At 36.2% G+C, this 16,045-nt stretch overlaps 1 protein-coding gene across 3 annotated transcripts in view; it reads right to left on the bottom strand.

The window, feature by feature from the left end:
• CCDC68 (coiled-coil domain containing 68) overlaps positions 1-15,144 on the bottom strand; it is a 74,379-nt gene extending 59,235 nt beyond the window's left edge. The window contains exon 1 of one of the 3 annotated variants that reach the window (XM_031945936.1): positions 14,949-15,144. The gene's annotated coding sequence lies outside the window, so the exon portion shown is untranslated. The remainder of the gene's footprint in view (positions 1-14,948) is intronic. The other 2 variants (XM_023496174.2, XM_003759982.4) reach the window with 2 other exon arrangements.
• Between the last annotated feature and the right edge of the window lie 901 nt (positions 15,145-16,045).

Raw genomic sequence — 16,045 nt, 5'->3', positions numbered from 1 at the left:
GGAGGACCTGAATTCAAATGTGGCTTCAGATACTCAATACTTATTAGCCCTATGATCTTGGGCAAGTCTCAATTATATTGTCTCAAAAAGAAAAAGAAAGAGAAAGAAAGTGGAAAAGCTCATGACTGTTAAAGATCAAATTACTATCTAAATTATATTTACCAATTAAGATCTTTATATCACAATACTCTTCAGAGCAGCTAAGTAGTAGAATAAATAGGACTGCTACAGGTTTAGTCAGGAAGTCTTGAGTTCAGATTCTGCTATCTCTTTGACCAGGTAGAAGTCCTTTAATCTTGCCTTGACCTCAGTTTCCCTACCTACAAAATGAAGGAGTTGGAGTTCACGGCCTTTAAAATCCTTTTTAGCCCTAAATCTATGATCCTACATATCTAGAGAATAATTTACTCTCTACATCATCAGAGTACATATACTTTAAAAAAAAAAAAAAAGGAAATGTATCATCAGTTTAATTCACTAACTAAATTTGGCTGCATATTTCATTTTCGTGCTATGGTACAAAAACAGTCTAAATTACTTCATCTATAACAATTTTCATTTGGTTTTGGCGAGACCAGTGATTTCATTATTATAGGGAACTTCCAGTGAACTGCAGATTAGTACTTGCTCAAAAAATTAAAATTGAGGAAACTGAGATAACCAGTAATCATGACTTGCCCGGATTTACCCAGCCAGTATCTAGTAGAAGCAGGATTGAATTCAAGCCTTCCTGACATTGAAATGCCATGATACCAATTCACCTAGAATAATAAATATTTTCAACTTTATCCAGCTATGGAAATACAATGTGGCATGAGCAGCAGCAACATACAATCAAATGAGGCTATAATGTGTCCCAAAGTTACTTTATGTTTGCAAAGTAAATTCCCCTTCCTCCAAAGTAACATTACAGGCAGGGTCAAGGAAGTGACTATCTTGTATTTAACACCTCAATCCACCCTTCTGTCCCTCCCCCATCAGCACATACACATTACTAATCTAGAAATGAAGCAGGGGATTTCCAAGTCAGGGTTGGCTGGATTCCTCTCAACTGACAAGCAGATAATCTGTGATCACTGTCCCTTCTGGTCTGCATCTTACATGTGAAGAATGATTGCCTAAAGCAATCTAATTTAACTTAAATTAACCCTGACTTTTCTAACATACTCCTGAAATGCAAATCTCATTATTATGAATGTGCTATATGTCCCATTTTGGGGATTATTTCATATATTTTTGATATTTCTAACTATTGTGTTGAATTTGTTGAGCTTGATTAGAAGATAATAGAAGATATCAAGTCCTTTATTTGAAGACAGAGGATTTGATATCCCTCAAACAAGTTCAGTAGAAATGCAGGTTTGCCAAGGTACAAAATAGGACAGGGCACAGTAAAGTACGTGAGGGTATCAGATGCCACAAGGCATACCCTTGATGGCACATATGCTCTGGGTCATTGCAAACAATAAAATCCTGCTATTAAAATACTCACATAAAAGCATAGGACATATTCTCTTTTTTTTTTTCTTTTTTTTTTAATAGCCTTTTATTTACAGGTTATATGTATGAGTAACTTCATAGCATTGCCAATTGCCAAACCTCTTGTTCCAATTTTTCCCCTCCTTCCTCCACCCCCTCCCCCAGATGGCAGGATGACCAATAGATGCATATTCTCATTTAAATTTGCATATGGCACAAAACTATATGGAATAGAAAACATACCAGACAGGAGAGTAAGAATAAAAAAGGATCTTGAAAGGCTAGAGTCTTGGATTGAATCTAAGTGTGTGATAGGGATAAAATGCAGTCTTACACTTTTGAATAAAAAAAAATCAATTTTGCAAGTAAAAAATGGGTGAGACATGATCATACAGAAATTGTTTTGAAAAAGGTCTGAGGGTTTGAGTAGACTTCAAGTACAGCATTAGTGAGCAATGTGATATGGCAGATAAAAAAGCTAATTTGATATTGGGTTTCATTCTGTGATTATATAAATGCCCTTCTACACAATATGACTTTTAGCAAATAGTTCTTAATATTACTAATATTAATATATAAGCATATGTAATGTATAATAGTAAGAATAATATCAAAAATAATTAATATAGGAAATGGTTGCTTTCTTTTGGAATGCTAATATGGAAATGTTTTGTATGGCTTTACATATATAAGCAATTACATTTCTTACCTTCTCAATGGTGGGGGAGGGGTAGGAAGGAAAGATAATTCAGAAGTCAAATTTTTTTTTTTAAATCAACATCAAAATATTTTTTTAAATGATAGTAAGAGGGACAGCTACCTGGAGCAGGGGATAGAACACCAGTCCTGAAGTCAGGAGGACCTGAGTTCAAATTTGGCCTCAGACACTTAATACTTCTAGCTGTGTAACCCTGGGCAAGTCACTTAACCCCAATTGCTTCAGCATTAAAAAAAAATGATAATAAGAGCTAATATTGATATAGCACTTAGAAAAGGACTTCACAAATATCTCATTAGATTTTCACAACAGTACTGGAGAGTGGATACTATTATCATTCTTATTTTACAGGTGAGGAAATTGAGGCTGAGAGAGGGGAAGTGACTTGTCAAGATCACATAGCTAGGAAGTGTCTGAAGCAGCATTTGAAAACAATCTTTCTGATTTCAGACTCAGTGCTCAAGCTACTGTATCAATTAGTAGTCTTCTAATTCTTTATTTTTTAGAACTATTACTGACCTTGGAAACTCCTCCATAGGACAAAATAAGGAAATATATGTGATTAAATGTTAAAGCATAGGAACTAACACAAGAAACTGATAAAGTTTCTTCAAACTATTATGAAAACCATTCTGCTAAATATAAAGTTCCCACCTGCTCCCCCAGCTGTATATGTATAGCACAATGGTGACATCCAGTGTCAGCTGGATTAATCTCAGGTGAGTTGACAAAGTTTAACTGAAGGACATGTATGAAGTATTTATGATCTTATTTTTTCCTCTTTAAACAATTACAAATTGTGGTTTTATTTTTGAATCAAAACTGTAATTTCATTGGCTGAGGAAACTCTCTCTGAGACAAGTCTTATTATTCATTTGGAGTATCACTTACTTTGAAGCTTCTGACATTCAGGTGTCCTAGAGCACCGAGAGATTCAGTGATTAATCCAGTGTGAATGCAGCCTGTATGAGTCAGAGACAAGTCTTGGACTTGGACCTTCCTAACTCAGTGCCCACAATGCCTACTGCCACATTATCAATTTGTTTCATTTGTTTCTGTTGTTGTCATTGAACTTTAAGTACAAACTGAAAATTATTCTAACAGGCTGAAGGGTTAAAATAACTGTATAAAAATGTTCTATGCATTAAAATACGATTTAAAAGTTTATACACATATCCAGAGAAAAATGAAACAATTTTAATTAAAAAAATGTTTTATGAATAAAAACTTTACTAACTTAGCTTTATTCTGTTGTATAGCATCATGATTCAGTGTGACCTAAAATATAATGGTGAACTTTTAAAGATCAAAAAGGGCCACAACTGACAACACACAGAAATAGAATATGTAAAAATGGGGGTGAGGAATGGTGCAAACAGCAGGAGTCATCTTACTCCCCATTTGCTTTAACTGCTCCTGGCCATGAAGGAACTTTGACAATAAATTCTAAATAATCTGAGCCCAAAACATTTTGTTTAGAGGGCAGAGCTGTCAACACCAGTAACCTAGAAGCTGAGTTCTCAAATTTAAACTTTAGAGAACCTGAATCAAGGTTCTGCCCTGTCAATGTATGGCACTGGTTTAGTTCACTAACTAAATAGGAATGGGTTCATTGGGAAATAGGCTGGATTTGGGGTTAGAGGCACTGGACTTGCATACTAATTCCATCTTCCTCCTAAACACACACACACACACACACACACACACACACACACACACACAGAAGCAGTTTCTTCACAATTATATATTATTATTGTTCTATTAGAAATGATCAGCAAGAGGATGGAGGGTGGGAGGGAAAAATCGGAACAGAAGTGAGTGCAAGGGATAATAAAGTAAAAAAAAAATTACCCTGGCATGGGTTCTGTCAATAAAAAGTTATTATAATAATAAAAAAAAAAAAAAAGAAATGATCAGGATGATTTCAGTAAGGCCTAGAGAGATTTTCATGAAGTGAGGCTAAGTGAAGTGAGTAGAGCCAAGAGAACATTGTACGCAACAACAAGATTATATGATGATCAATTCTGATGGATATGGTTCTTTCCAAAAGCGAGGTGATTCGGGCCAATTCCAATAGACTTGTGATGGAGAGAGCCATCTGCACCCCAAGAGAGGACTGTCGGGACTGAATGTGATCACCACACAGTAGTTTCACTCTTGTCATTGTTTGCTGGCATTTTTTTTTCTCTTTTTTCCTTTTTGATCTGATTTTTCTTGTTCAGCATAATTGTGGAAATATATAGAGAAGAATTATACATATATAAACACACTCACATGAAAGAGAGATTGTCGTTAAAGAGAGAGATAAGGAATTTAAATTCATTTCATCCACTACCTTTTATACATATCTGACTGAATGACCCATTGATATCTCAAACTCAATGAGTCCAAACAGAATACCTCATGTTTCCCTCTAAAAACTTCCCCTTCTTTCAAACTTCCCTGTTTTGGAGGGCACCATCATCCTTCTAGTCAATCATCCCACAAACACAAAATCACCTTCAATCTCCCTCATTCTACATAGCCTGTATATGGCCAAACTTCTTTACAACATCTGTCATTATATATTCTCTTTTCTCATATCATACAACCACAATCCTAGTTCAAGTCCCCATCAACTTTATCAACTTTAGTGAAAACTACACTTAGTTCTTCTTCCATTTCAAGTGTCTCCCTCACCTCCCTACACATCCATTACTCAATTTCCATGCATGGAGGAGGCTGCTTTTTGACCCCCCAGTTTTTTCAATTCATTCCACTCTCAGAATGTCTTCATCTTCTAACCCTTTATATAACACCTTGTTTTCTCCAAGGGCAGCTAGATAGTATACCAAATAGAGTATGTATCATGGAGTCAGAAGCATTTGAGTTCAAATCCAGGCTCAGACAATTGACATTTACTAGCTGTGTGATCATGGGCAAGTCACTTAACCCCATTTTGCCTCAGTTTCCTCATCTGTAAAATGAGCTGGAGAAGGAAATGACAAACCACTCCAATATCTACCAAGAAAACCTAAATTTGGGTCATAGAAAATTAGACACTACTGAAAAATGATTGAACAACAAAAGCCTAATTAAGACAAATAAGCAGTCATACATAGTAGAAGGAATTTCACCACAGAAATTTTCTAATGAACCCTGAATTAGCTAGAAAATTAACTTCCTTATTCTGAAAACATTTCAGTTACCCAAAGAATACTGTACTTTCCCCCAGAGATTTATGTAGAAGAAATCATTTTTACAATATAACATATTACACAAGAAGCCATAAAATATAAAAGATGGGATTTAATGAAAAGTTTAGATAACCTATCTGGGTTCAAGTTCTGGTTCTTGCAAAACAGGCTGGGTAAGAGGCTTAATCTTTTATATGCTAGGCCACTCTCTGAAACTAGCAATTAGAGAGTAGTTTCATTAAAACCTGCATTTTATTTTAGGATATATTCTGCCTTCTGGCCTGCCTCATAGATGCAAAAAATCCCAAAATATGAAATAACAATAGCTAACATTTTTATACTTCTTTAATGTTTGCAAAGCATTTAATGAATAATTCGTTTGATCTTCACATGTCAAAGCTGAGACAGGTTTAAGTTAATTGCCAGGAGTCATATATGTACATCCTGTTTGTGAATTTGAACTCAGGACTTCCTAACTCCAAGTATAGTACTCTTTCCATTCCTTTTTAATTAGGCTCAACAATTTTTCCTTTAGAGTGCCTACTTATATGTTAAAAAAATTCTTTTTGAAGGTCCCTTGAGTTATTCAACATTGATCAACATGTATTATTGATATTATGTGGAGAGCCCTGTATTAGGGAAGCTAAAATAATAATACATGGGCATTAACTCTTCTTGTACCAAGTTATTTTCTTCAAAGTTTAATACTTTTAAAAATATTATTATTAAAGCCTTTTATTTTCAAAACATACTCATAAAAAACATTTTCAACATTCACCCTTGCAAAACCTTGTGTTCCAAATTTTTCCCTCCCCCCTTTCCCTGGAATGCAAGTAACACATATATTAACCTTTTTGATACACATTTCTTTTTGAATCTTATTGGGAGAGAAAAAAAAAAAAAAAGGAGTGAACATATATGTTGATTTACATCCAATGTCCACAGTTCTCTTTCTGGATATATGAACCCAAACACAAATCCCTGTATCATCTCCTCTGCCTCTATAGCCCAGGAAAGAGAAATCTCTAATTAGTCTCATTTAGACTTTTGTCTTGGGTCCATTTTATCCTTCCCCCTCTCCCCCGGATGCTGGTTTAGCTTTTGTCACCAAAGTAAGAGTTAAAATGGATTTGAAAAACCAGTGAGGTCTCAGTTTTAAATTCTTAAAACTCACACAAATAGCCTTCCTTGGAACTGCAGTGATGAGTCTAGATGATTAAGCTTGGTTGAGGAAGTTTCCCTCCAGCAATGAAATCACAGGTTTGGGCCTAAAACAAAACAAACCAAAAAACCCTACCGCTTATATATGAGTTATCATTATTGTTATTACTTTAGCCTCTCTAATACCGGGCTCTTCACAGACTATCTATAATACATGTTGATCAATGTTAAATAACTCAAGGGACATTCAGAAAGAATTTTTTTTTTTTTTTTTAACATATAAGTAGGCACTCTAAAGGAAAAAAATGTTGAGCCTAATTAAAAAGGAATAGCCTGAGGAAGCATTGAGGGCTTCCAGTGATAAGATAAAAGCAGTGGCTAAACTCCAGTTCAAACAAATAGAGCCTGTAATATACTCTGGAATGGAGGATGGAAGCTAACTTCAATAATGCTGTCTCAAAGCTATTAAGGAGGAGTCTTTCCGTTTCAACTAGTAGGGCATTTTTAATTATAAAGAATAAAACATTGGTAACTATACCAGAGACCAGATGTTCTATTTACCGTTTTTTAATTATTAGTTTCTTTAGTCAGTATTTTTGTTTTGTGTAGGGTTTTTGTTCGGTTTTTGTTTTTTGAGTAGTAAATGGTTAATAGCACTGTACATGAAATAGGAAAGGGAACTTAATAAAAACATGGCAAAATGCCTCAAAGTCTGACCAAGATAAATATAAAACAGTAGTAGAATATGTGCCATACTCAGAGAAGACCTAGGCACCAGTTCCAGATTTCCAAGTAATTAAAAGCTCTCTGAGGCTCAGTTTTCTTATCTGTAAAATGGGGCAGTTGTACTTACATGATGACTAAGGTCTCTTCTAGTAATAATAATAATAATAACAATAATAATAATAATAGGTAATACAAATAAAAGGTTTGTTATGTACAGGCATTTTGTTAAGTACTTTACAGTTATTATCTTATTTGATCCACGGAGGTAAGTGCTATTATTTTCCCCATCTCATAGCTGAGGAAAAACTGAGGCATCATTTAGCTGCCCAGTTTATATTTAGACCACACAAAGAAGGAACTATAAGAAATATAAAGAGCTTACTCCAGGCTCATGACATAAGAAGACAAGCTCCTTTCTTTTCTAAGTGGACATCATATAAGTGGGTAAAGATGTCGAGCACAAAGTCACATGAGATCACCAACAATCCCAGGTGTGTGGAAACAAGATTAAAATATATTTGGCATATATTTAACAAAATAAACTAAAACTAAAATATGTTACATTTTAAATATAACATCTAAAAACTAATTCAACACATTTTCATCAAGGCTTAGTGGACCTCACTTCTATTTGAATTTGACACCACTTGCAAAAACCACATATTGACATTGTTTATGTTCTATTGAATTTTTTATTTCTTTTGTAAAATATTTCCTGATTACATTTTAATCTAGTTCCCCCACAGCATTCACGTTTGATAACTATGCCCTAGACTAAACAATACTACTGAAGGAATTATAGTGATTCTATAGCATTTTATAATTGATGCTATTTACAATTAATTAATTTTGTTCTGTAATTGTCTAAGTCATGACTCTTTGTCTCTGAACTTAGTTTAGAAATTCAGCTGGCCAGTAAAGAGTTAAACTTAGAAATTCAGTTCTACTAGTAATCACTGCTCTGTTCTTGCCTCAAGGAAACCTGTTATCCTTGAGGGATGCAGATAAATACCAGGGAATCTGGTCCACTATCTTTAACCTTGCAGGTGGACTCAAACAATTAACATTTCTTAAGTCAAAGGAGTTCACTTCCTCCTCAGAATTGGTTTAAAAAAAACTTAACTTCAGCTACTGAAAACTTTTATGGCATGTAGTTGCTATCTTTGAAGACCTACAACTTGATCTGGTACATTTCCATGTCCTTTCCTGTTCTTATTCACTTAAGGAGAGTCTTATATCTCCCTAACAAACTCTTCTAGGTATCAGAGCGTCTGCTAACTCAGGTCTACTAACAAGGCCTGCACAATATTCATGAGTCCTGTAAAATAATTAACATTGCTTAATGGTCAGAAAAGGGTGGTCAGCAGCCTCACCTACAGATACAAGCCCATTTTCTTTAAAAATACTAATTATTGGTTAAGATGACAGGAAAAGATAATAATGAATGTTGGAGGGAACACCGATACATTGTTGGTGAAGCTGTGAACTCCAACAATTCTGAAGAGCAATTTGGAACTATACCCAAAGGGCTATCAAGCTGTGCATACCCTTTGATTCAGCAGTGTCTATATTGGGGCTTTATCACAAAGAGATTTTAAAGGAAGGAAAGGGACCCACATATGCAAAAGTGTTTATAATAGTCCTTTTTGTAGCGATAAGGAACTGGAAACTGAGTGGATGCCCATCAGCTGGAGAATGGCTGAATAAGTTATGGTATGTGAATGTTATGGAATATTATTGTTCTATAGAAACGATGAGCAGGATGATTTCAGAAAGGCCTGGGATGACTTACATGAATTGATGCTAAGTGAAATGTGCAGAAACAGGAGATCATTATACATAGCAACAATAAGACTATCCGATGATCAATTCCGATGCACGTGGCCCTCTTCAACACTGAGATGATTCAGGCTAGTCCCAATGGCCTTGTGATGGAGAGAGTCATCTGCACTCAGAGAGAAGATTGTGGGAACTGAGTGTGGATCACAACATAACATTCTCACTCTTTTTGTTGTTTGTTTGCTTGGGGTTTTTTTCCTCTCATTTTACTGCTAGCCCAACTGATAAAGTGATCGTGCTCAGATCATTTTCTAAAGTAATACTGCTATAAATTTGAATTCCACAGATACATAGAAATACACAAAATGGAAATCAGACTAGATACTCAATCAGAATGAACAGGGAGCTGACACTAGGCCTACCCACAGTGAGACTCCATGGCCATACAGACTTTCTTCCAAGAAACTAGATTCAGTGTGTGTCCAACCAGCTTTCCTTCATCATCTCTTTCATTCTGCCTAGCTCCCCACTTTCATGGCCTAATTAAAGCGTAAAGCCCCCAACGAGTTGGACTCAGCCTAACATCCTTAATGGGTTATGGGTGGGGCAGCAAGGACAAGATACAAGACCAGCATATATCTTATTTAACAAACAAGAACGAGTCCTCATCCTGTTAAGAGAAGAGGTTAACATGGCTAAGGAACTCTCCCAACAAGTTACTGAGACAGAAGGAGGAATTGTCCAACACCTCCTGGGCATAGCCTCTATAATAAACCAATTCCTCCAGCATAAAAGGTTAATAGCTAGTCAAAAAACATGATTTGCAGGTGAAGGAAATAGGATAATGAGAAAGTCAGCTCAGAGGTAGCATTACCGAAAAAGGATCCTGCTAACTGCACAAAAGATGAACCCACAAAGATGATCAAGGGCTCTGTTATATCCTTAGACATGATCATTTCATCCACTTATCCATTCACCAGCCATCTGTTAAACACCAGCTCTCTGCAGAGATCTATGCTATACAGTTCGAGAGATACAAAGATAGACCCTGACATATGATTTCAATGATACTGAGAACTCCCTAAAGAGGAAATTCTTTCCATTGATGCTCATCAGCACCTTCTGTACAGTCAAGGAGGGCTGCCTAGGGCAGGGGTCAGTGGTGGACTAAGAAAGTTGTTTTATTGTACTTGAAAATGAAAAAAAAATAATTCTTAGCTTTCCAAGAGCAGATCCTGAGGCCATAGTTTGCTGACCCCTGGATTGAGGGGTGGTGACTTGTAATGATCACAAAGCCAGTATATGTCAGAGGCAAAAATGATAACAATAATATTAGCTAATATTTATAAAGCATATATTATGTGACAAGTACTATGTTAAGTGCTTCACAGTTATCATCTCTTGATTCAAGTTCAGGGGACCCTTTAATATTTCTTAACAATACTCTATAACAATCTTGGAAGATTTTGGTAGATGAAGAAACTGGGGAAAACAGAGGTTAAGGGACTTTCTTGATCACATAGACAATTATGACTCAGGCCTGGCACTCCATCCACTGTATCATCTAGCTTCTCAGGCTGTCCTCTCTATACACTATATTATGGACATTCGTGTATATATTATACACATGTGCATATATATGTTTATATATATACCTATATGTATTGTGCATGTATATATAATCCAGAGCACCTAGGTCATACAGCAGATGGCATGGCAGGCTTGGAGTCAAAAAGATTCACCCTCCTGAATTCAAATCTGGCCTCAAACACTTACTAGTCGTATGACCCTGGGCAAGTCATTAACTCCATAAAAGCTCAGTTTCCTCATCTGTAAAATGAGCACAAGCAGAAAATGGTAAACTACCCTAGTATCTCTGCCAAGAAAATTCCAGACAGAAGAAAATGAACAATAACAATATATCCCTATATATGTGTGACAGAATAATGTGATAGTAAATGGCATGCCAAGTTATTTAAACGACATAAAATTGCTTTGCAAATAGAAAATACTATATAAACGCTAGTTAGTATTGCTATGCCAAGCTGCTAGGGGAAATAAAGATAACTAAAACACTATTTTTCCTTTATATAGTTTATTATCTAATAAATAATTTGGTAAAAAGTGGAAATACTATGATATTCAAGTTATAGTGTATATATTTTTTACAATACCCTACTTACCAAGTATATGTGATAAAATCTACAATTTTTCTCCTTCCTTCTTGAGAACATCCATAATATTTTTTTAAACATCCATAGTAGTATCTTAAGATACTAACATGCTGAAATTAAATTACTAAATAAGAAATAAGACAAAAAAGCAAATTTTCCTTTGCCAATAGGCAAATTTCAGAATCTGGTCTATTCCCAAATAATAAATAGTCTATACATCAAAGCAGTCTGTTCCTAATACCAATTAGAGGTCTTTACTTAGCTCTTGCCAATCTCCCAAAGTTCTTTATCATCTAACTTCACTCCATTTCCAAACTAGTTCTCCACTATTTTGCTCACATATGTTTTTTTTTTCAGTCATGCTGGTCTTTACAATGCTACCAATATGCCATGTACTGTCTTCCCTGATTGGAAAGCCTCTCTTTTCTATTAATGCAGTTTCTAGTTATCTACTAGGCTTCAAGGCCAGTTATCAAAAGATATAAACACACACACACACACACACACACATAAATATCACATACATGCATAATTACCCTTTTCCTCAAAAAGCTTAAAATACACTTCAATAAACAAAACATAAACACTGCCAAATAATATTAGATTCTTCAATATATAGTGGTATATAAATGCCAGCTGATTTTCTTCATCTGTAAAATGGTGATATTACCTCCAGTACCTCCCTCAAAACAGACAGATCAGATGAGATTTGTATAAGGCATTTAAAAACTTTAAAGTGAAATGTAAATATCAGTTATTACAACTAGTGACTAAGCCCAACTAAGATTACTTCTATAGACACTAGTTACTTCCAATTTATAAGTCCTTTGGTGAATGAATCTTTTTTTCAGACAAAAGAATTTTTTATCATCCTAAGTATCACTCATACAGTCAAAATTGTTTTCATAAGCATTTTAATTTTATAGGCCCTAAGTATAGTGACTGGCTCTGGTGATAATATGGCTGAGTAAGGGCTCTCCTATGCATAGCTCAATTCCCAGAATACTACTGTCATCAATACCCTACATACTCTGGAGCACACCCCTCTCGCATAATTGGCCAGCCCCTAGAGTATCGCCTTTTCAAACAAAGAAACCTCCCAGAAACCACCTCAGTCATACAGAAGAAGGATTATATTTGTTCTTTTCAGATCCCACGGGACAAAAGTAGGAACAAGGGATAGACTTTGCAGACAGATTTGGGCTCCAGGGAAGAAAAGGTGTACTAACAATCAGTTACCTTACAAGTGGATTGAGCTGTAAAAGGAAATGGTGAATTCCTCTTCAGTGGAAATTCTCATATAGAAGTTAGTTGCAGAGAAGATTCCTATTTAGATTAAATGCTCTTCTATATGTGAAATTCTACGTTTCTATTATGGCTTTTTAGAAAAGTCTAATTTAAGGAAAATAATGATGCTACAGTGAAAAATAACGTTAAAAATAAAACAGAATAAATGGCCACATTGGCTAAAACTTAAAACTTCTGATTAGTCCACCGCTATTCATGCTGTAAACCATCTCATTAATTGGGCAACTCAATTCCCTCAGATAAAAAATGAAGGGGCTGGATTCAGTCAAGAGTTTTTAAATTAAATTTCCCAGATTGATTTCAGGGAATCCATGAACCTGAATGGGAAAAATGATTTCATCTTTATTTCAATATAATTAGTTTTGTTTATAATTTTAGTATTTTACCCTGTGGATTTAAAATCATTATTCTGAGCAAAGGCCAATAGGCTTCATAAGACTGCCAGAGGGGTCTGTGACACATAAAAAAGAATTCCAAACATTCCTTGATTCCCAAAAGAAAATGCTGAGTGTCAATAGTTGTCAATCCGCTAGGCAAATCACTTAACCTCTCTGGGCTTCAGTGTCCATACCTGTAAAATGAGTATTTGGTTTGGACCTTAGAAATCTCTAAGATCCCTTTCAAATATAACATTCATATTATGATTCATAATAATAAAACCTAAGTTGTTTCTGCATTTTAAAAAGAGATTTTTTTTTACATTTGATCAAGGAACTACTGATGCCTAAATGTTAAAAGTTTTATATTTTTTAATCCCCACCCATCCACTCCCAAAACCTAGAAATAGAATGCCATTAATTTATTTTTTTAATTCTTTCCTTGATAGGTGTAGCTTTACAGGAGGGAAAACTTCCTATTTCTGTTTGTTCCTAAGGGTAGTAGCTTTAGGAGGTATAAAAGCAAAATCTGCTCTCAAATCTTGTAGAGAAAAAAAAAAGCAGCCAAATAGTGTGACAGCACCACCAATTGTGTCTGCCAATGTCAAGAAACCTGAGACATCAGAAGAGCTCATATTTCTGGAAACTGTGACTTATGCAAAGGTGAATTTTTAATAATGTTGGAAGAAAACAAGAGATCACTCTTGTCCCCTTCCCTTCTATTGCTAATGAAGAATGATTTTCTTTTCTATTTTGTCACTCTTTATGTAACTTAGATTTAAATCATAAGGAATTGAAAGCACTTCAAACCACAAAAGAAGCATTTTTCTTACACTAACTGAATTTTGTAAAAATCCCTACCGCTTGATGGCCTATTATGTTGAAGTTGATGCTGGCTTGTGCCTTCTTGCCTACTGATTTTTTTTTTTTTTCCAAAGGGGATAGATGATGCAAAATTAATTTCAGCATCGTAGCTAAATCACTCTCCACTGGCCTGTTGTGCTTCTCCTATTCCAAGAAAAATGATCCCTCTTTGCAAATCACCTTATGATACTTCTACTAAGGCAGAAAAGACAGTATTAAATGACAAAACAAATGACCAGTTATCTTCTTTTACCTCTCTCTGAAGGCTGGGGAGTCAATAAAAAACAGAACTATTCATTCACTTATCTTTTTAAAAACACTCAGAGCCCTCAAATGGCTAACCAGCACCCTAATTCCCTATCACAAAGCCATGGTCAAGAGGGGGTGGATGGCAAATAGGGGCTTTTTTCCCTCCACCTCTGCGGTCATATTGGTTAGACTTTGAAGACAGACAAACTTAGGCTCCAGGTAAGAAAAGGCTTACTAAGAGTCACTAACTACACCACAATGGATTGAGCTATGAAAGGAGATGGTGACTTCCTCTTCGGTGGAAATTTTCAAGTATAAATTGGCTGTCAGGAATTCTGCAGAGAAAAACTCTACTTGCATGAAAGCTTCTCCCATATGCGAAATCCCACGTTTCTACTAGGGAAAGTTATATAGAAACTTCTAATTGATAGAAACTAATGATAAGCACACAACATGAGCATACTCTCAGAATGGATTAGAGATATATCGACACATTACAAAGATAATAAAACATCCCTGGGACCAAGTCACACAGACACTATCAAACAACAAGATGGGAAAAGTCAGCCTCTCCCAACCAAGAGCAAGAAAGTTCTTAAGATCACAGATCCGAGGTGAAAGGAACCTGACAAATCCATCGCCGCCACCCCCTACTCGTTTTACAGATAAGCAAAGAAAGCATCTTGTGCAAGGTCACACGGGTAAGGAGCAGCAAGGATGGGATTCGAACTCCCGTTTGGGGAATGCTGAAAGGGCTCTTCCTTCTGTTCTTAGAGCCCTACGAGAAAGCGAGTTTTAGGAGAGGGAAGAAATTGACCCCAGCCCCCCGGACGCAGCACAGAGAAGAGGCTCCACCAAAGCCCGGGGTGGGAGCGTGAGAGGAGTGAGGGAAGACGGAAGGGAAAACTGTACGGAGGGAATGCCCGGCCCCAAGCACCTGATGGGACCCAGAAACATGCAGCCTCACCCTCCCTCTTGGCAGAGCTACCTCCGACTCCCAGTAGCTGAGGATGAGAATGGCCCGGTTGGGGGGGTCCGAGCAAGTACACTCTGATGTCTTCCTCCAGCTCCGGCCCTACCCAGGAGCTTTCCAGTCTCAGCTGCCCAGGGGAGGGGTTTCCCGCCGGGCGCCGCTGGGCTCATGCTCCGCCCTAGAGGGGGTGCGGCTGGGGATAAAGTCCGGAGTCCGCCCAGGCGTGAGCTCCTTGGTGGGCGTCCCCTGGAACCTGTCTGGACTCCCTAGTATTTCCTCTAGTCCCGGAGACTTTATGTATTCTGGTCTCACCCACCATTTCATCTTAACTTCAAACTCAGACCATCCCATACTTAACTCCTGACATTTAAGATATCTATCACCTTCTCACCATCTTTTAAGAAGAAAAATACACATCCAAACCCAAGGAAATTTATGTGCTTAATTCAAATTTTCCCCACCCTTACCTCATTAATAAATAAAACTTTAGTTTAACCTACTGTAAACTATTCACAACCCCTCTTATATTATGTTACATTCAAAAAATATTAGTCTACCGAATTATTCGCACTTAGAGCAGTTTTATTGCACCCCAAGTGGGGCTTTTCTATTCTGGTCTTAGAATCACAGAATTTTGAGTGCAGGAAGAGGCTGGAACAGTTTATGGGAGCTAGGAATCTAAACCCTTCTATTTTTCTTTCTTTCTTTCTTTCTTTCTTTTCTTTTCTTTTCTTTTTTTCAGAGAAAGGAACTTGCCCATTTCAAGGTCAGGCAAGCTTAGAGGTACAGCCAAAATGATCTTTTGATTAACATTTGTAAAAGGTATTTGTCAATGCCATTAGATGAAAATAAATGTTCGAGGAACAATAACATGAATGAAAGTTGACTTAAAAAAAATTAAGGTAGTTATGTATTCCTCTGTAATAAAGCAGTCATAATTATTATCAAATAGTTATGTTGGTTATAGAAACATAAATCATGTTCTTCAGCAAGCATATGTTATTGCAAAGGAACGGGACATGGCAGATCTTTTATCCTTCTAACTTATTTGTTCAGATTTG

The sequence above is a fragment of the Sarcophilus harrisii genome, chromosome 1 (genome assembly GCF_902635505.1).
Source record: "Sarcophilus harrisii chromosome 1, mSarHar1.11, whole genome shotgun sequence".
NCBI classification, from domain to species: domain Eukaryota; kingdom Metazoa; phylum Chordata; class Mammalia; order Dasyuromorphia; family Dasyuridae; genus Sarcophilus; species Sarcophilus harrisii.
The sequence above is the reverse complement of the archived record's forward strand: the minus strand, read 5'-3'. Positions and strand labels throughout refer to the sequence as shown.